Source organism: Mustela lutreola, chromosome X, assembly GCF_030435805.1.
Source record: "Mustela lutreola isolate mMusLut2 chromosome X, mMusLut2.pri, whole genome shotgun sequence".
Classification (NCBI taxonomy): domain Eukaryota; kingdom Metazoa; phylum Chordata; class Mammalia; order Carnivora; family Mustelidae; genus Mustela; species Mustela lutreola.
In genome coordinates, this window is record NC_081308.1 from 55,719,297 (window position 1) to 55,724,204 (window position 4,908).

Below are 4,908 nucleotides of genomic sequence, written 5' to 3' on the forward strand. Positions count from 1 at the left end.
TAAAGCTGTACAAGCCTTTCTCAAGAAATAAGAAAGATCTCAAATACACAACATAACCCTACTCCTAAAGGAGTTGCATAAAGAACAACAAAGAAAGCCTAAACCCAGCAGGAGAAGAGGAATAATAAAGATCATGGCAGAAATCAATGAAATAGAAACAAAAAAAAACCCACAACCAACAAAAATAAACAATAGAACAAATCAACGAAACTAGGAGGTGGTTCTTTGAAAGAATTAATAAGATTGATAAACCCCTTTCCAGACTTATCAAAAAGAAAAGAGAAAGGACTCAAATAAATAAAATCATGATTGAAAGAAGATAGATCACAACCAACATCAAAGAAATACAAACAATTATAAGAACATACTATGAGCAACTCTACGCCAACAAATTCAACAATCTGGAAGAAATGGATACATTCCTAGAGACATATAAACTACCACAACTGAACCAGGAAGAAATAGAAAACCTGAACAGACACATAACCAGTACGGAGATTGAAACAGTCATCAAAAATCTCCAAACAAACAAAAGCCAGGCCAGATGGCTTCCCAGGGGAATTCTACCAAACTTTTAAAGAAGAATTAATTCCTATTTTCCTGAAACTGTTCCCAAAAAATAGAAATGGAAGGAAAATTTCCAAACTCTTTTTTTCTGAGGCCAGCATCACCTTGAACCCAAAACCAGACAAGGATCCCATCAAAAAAGAAAACTACAGACCAATATCCTTGATGAACACAGATGCGAAAATTCTCACCAAAATACTAGCCAATCAGATTCAATAGTACATTAAAAGGATTATTCACCACGACCAAGTGGGAATTATTCCAGGGCTACAAGGTTGGTTAAACTTCTGCAAATCAATCAATGTGATACAACACATTAATAAAAGAAAGAACAAGAGCCATCTGATACTCTCCATAGATGCTGAAAAAGCATTTGACAAAGTGCAGTATCCATTCCTGATTAAAACTCTTCAAAGTGTAGGGATAGAAATTACATATTATCAATATTATCAAAGCCATCTATGAAAAACCCACTGTAAATACCATTCTCAATGGAGAAAAACTGAATACTTTTCCGCTGAGGTCAGGAACACAGTAGGGATGTCCGTTATCATGACACTGCTATTCAACATCGTACTAGAAGTCCTAGCCTCAGCAATCAGACAACAAAAAGAAATTAAAGGCATCGAAATTAAGCCAAATTGGCAAAAGAGAATTCAAACTATCACTGTTTGCAGACGATATGATACTGTATGTGGAAAACTTAAAGGACTCCACTCTAAATCTGCTCTAACTTGTATAGGAATTCTGTAAAGTGTCAGGATATAAAATCAATGCACAGAAATTGGTTGCATTTTTTTTATACCAATAAGACAGAAGAAATAGAAATTAAGGAGTGAATCCCATTTACAGTTGCACCCAAAACCCTAAGATACCTAGGTATAAACCTAACCAAAGAGACAAAGAATCTATACTCAGAAAACTCTAAAGCACTCATGAAAAAAATCGAAGAAGACACAAAGAAATGGAAAAATGTTCCATGCTCCTGTATTGGAAGAACAAATATTGTGAAAATGTCTATGCTACCTAAAGCAATCTACACATTTAATGCAATCCCTATCAAAATCCCATCCTTTTTTTTTTTTTAAAGAAATGGGGCAAATAATCCTAAAATTTATATGGAACCAGAAAATATCTCGAGTAGCCAGAGGAATATTGAAAAAGAAAGCCAAGGTTGTTGGCATCACAATTCCAGACTTCAAGCTCTATTACAAAGTTGTCATCATCAAGATAGTAGGGAACTGTCACAAAAACAGACATAGATCAATGTAACAGAATAGAGAGCCCAGAAATACACCCTCAACTCTATGGTCAACTAATCTTCAACAAAACAGGAAGGAATGTCCAATGGAGAAAAGACAGCCTCTTCAACAAAAGGTGTTGGGAAAATGGAACAGCCACATGCAGAAAAATGAAATTGGACCATTTCCTTACACCATACATGAAAATAGACTGGAAATGGATGAAGAAGCATAATGTGAGAAAGGAATCCATCAAAATCCTTGAGGAGAGAACAGGTAGCAACCTCTTTGACCTCAGCAGCAGCAACTTCTTCCTAGGAACATCGCCAAAGGCAAGGGTAGCAAGGGCAAAAATGAACTATTGGGATTTCATCAGATCAAAAAGCTTTTGCACAGCAAAGGAAACAGTTAACAAAGCCAAAAGATAACTGTCAGAATGGGAGAAGATATTTACAAATGACATACCAGATAAAGGGCCAGTATCCCAAATCTATAAAGAGCTTATCAAACTCAGCACCCTCAGAACAAATAATCCAATGAAGAAATGGACAGAAGACATGAACAGACATTTCTGCAAAGAATAAATCCAAATGGCCAACAGACACATGAAAATATGCTCCACATCACTCGGCATCAGGGAAATACTAATCAAAACCACAATAAGATACCACCTCACACCTTTCAGAATGGCTAAAATGAACAAGTCAGTCAATGGCAGATGCTGGCGAGGATGTGGAGAAAGGGGAACCCTCCTACACTGTACGTGGGAATGCAAGCTGGTGCAACCACTCTGGAAAACAGCGTGGAGGTTCCTCAAAAAGCTGAAAATAGAACTACCCTATGACCCAGTGATTGTATTACTGGGTATATACCCTAAATATACAAACGTGGCATTCTGAAGGGGGACATGCACCCAAATGTTTATAGCAGCAATGTCCACAATAGTTAAACTATGGAAAGAACCTAAGCGTCCTTCCACAGATGAATCAATAAATAAGATGTGGTATATATGTACAATGGAATACTATGCAGCCATCAAAAGAAATGAAATCTTGCTATTTGTGATGACGTGGATGGAACTAGAGGGTATTATGCTTGGCGAAATAAACCAATCTGAGAAAGACAACTATCATATGATCTCCCTGATACGATGAAGTGGAGATGCAACATAGGCAGTTTGGGGGGTACGAAAAGAAAAATAAAAGAAGATGGGATTGGGAGGGACACAAACCATAAAACACTGAATCTCACAAAACAGACTGAGGGCTGCTGGGGGGAGGTGTGTTGGGAGAGGAGGGTGGGGGTATGGACATTGGGGAGGGTATGTGCTATGGTGAGTGCTGTGAAATGTGTAAACCTGGTGATTCACAGACCTGTACTCCTAGGGATAAAAACACATTATATGTTTATAAAAAATTTTAAAAAATCAATTAAAAAACACATTTTGCAAGCCCAGAGCTAATCTCATATTCAATCAAAAAAGTTTGAAAGTTTTCACCTTAAAGATCAGAAACAAGACAAGTGTGTCCACTTTCACTACTCTCATTTGACATAGTACTGGATGTCCTAGCCAGAGAAACAAGGAGCACAAAGAAATAAAAGACTCCAAAAAAAAAAAGGAGAAATAAAATTTTCCTTTTTTGGATAACATGAACTTACATGTAAAAAAATCCTAAAAACGTCACAAAAATATTTGAATAAACAAATTTAGTAAAGCTGCCAAATACAAGATCAATATATAAAAGACAAGAATTTTGTTTTGTTTTGTTTTGTTTTTAATGTGGAATGCTTCCCAGTTTTTCATGTCATCCTTGTTCAGTGATCACGCTAATCTTCTCTGCATCATTCCAATTTTAGTATATGTGCTGCCAAAGTAAGCACAAGACAGGAGCATTTTTACACTCTAATGATGAAAAACAATCTAATTCACAATAGCATCAAAAATAATAAAATACTTAGGAAAAGTTTTAACTAAGAAGATGAAAGATCTGTACCCCATAAACTATGACATTGATAAAGAAATTGAAGGAGATACAAATGGAAAGATAGCCCATATTTATGAACGGTAAGAATTAACATTGTTAAAAAGTCCATACTACCGGAAACCATCTGTAAATTCTATTCCTATCAAAAATCCAAAGTTAGGGGCGCCTGGGTGGCTCAGTGGGTTAAGCCGCTGCCTTCGGCTCAGGTCATGATCCCAGGGTCCTGGGATCGTGCCCTGCATCAGGCTCTCTGCTCAGCAGGGAGCCTGCTTCCTCCTCTCTCTCTGCCTGCCTCTCTGCCTGCTTGTCATCTCTCTCTGTCAAATAAATAAATAAAAAATCTTTTTAAAAAAATCCAATATTATTTTTTGACAGAAGTAAGTAAAGAATCCTAAAATTTATATGAGACCATAAAAGACAACAAATAATCAAAGCAGTTCTGAGAAAGAATGAAGAAGAGAAATTACACTTCTTGATTTGAAATTATACTACAAAGCCCTCAAGCTCAAAACAATAAAGTATACTGGCATAAAAACAGACCAATAAACAAGTAGAACAGAATTGAGAGTCCAGAAATAAATCCTTTCATGCAGTCACCTAATATTTGACAGGGGCCAACATATGTAATGGGTAAGGATAGTCTGTTCAATAGATGATATTTAAAACTGAATAGTCACATAAAACAGTATGAAACTGGAGCCTTATATCACTCATAAATCTTAACTTGAAATAGATTAAAGACTTAAATGTGATGCATGAAACTAAATTTCCTAAAGGAAAATATAGGAAAAATTCTCCTTGACATTGGTCTTGCCAATAGTTTTTTGGATACCAGACCAAAAACACAAGTAAAAAACCAAAAATAAATAAATGGTATTACATCAAACTAAAGTTTCTGAATTGCCGAAAAAGAGAGACAGAGAGAGAGAGAATAAAAACACAATCCACAGAATGGAAGAAAATACTTACAAATCTTATATCTGAAAAGAGGTTAATAACCAACAGATACAAATAGAAAAAAATATATAATTTAAAAAATAGCAAAAGGATCTCAATAGACTTTTTTTTTCAAAAAGTTATATAAATGACCAACAGGAGCATTAAAAAGTGCTCAA

At 35.6% G+C, this 4,908-nt stretch overlaps 1 non-coding gene across 1 annotated transcript; it reads right to left on the reverse strand.

Moving 5' to 3' along the window:
• Positions 1-3,582: 3,582 nt before the first annotated feature.
• LOC131822320 (U6 spliceosomal RNA) lies at positions 3,583-3,689 on the reverse strand. The gene has a single exon (XR_009350198.1). It is a non-coding gene; the product is annotated as a U6 spliceosomal RNA (small nuclear RNA).
• Between the last annotated feature and the right edge of the window lie 1,219 nt (positions 3,690-4,908).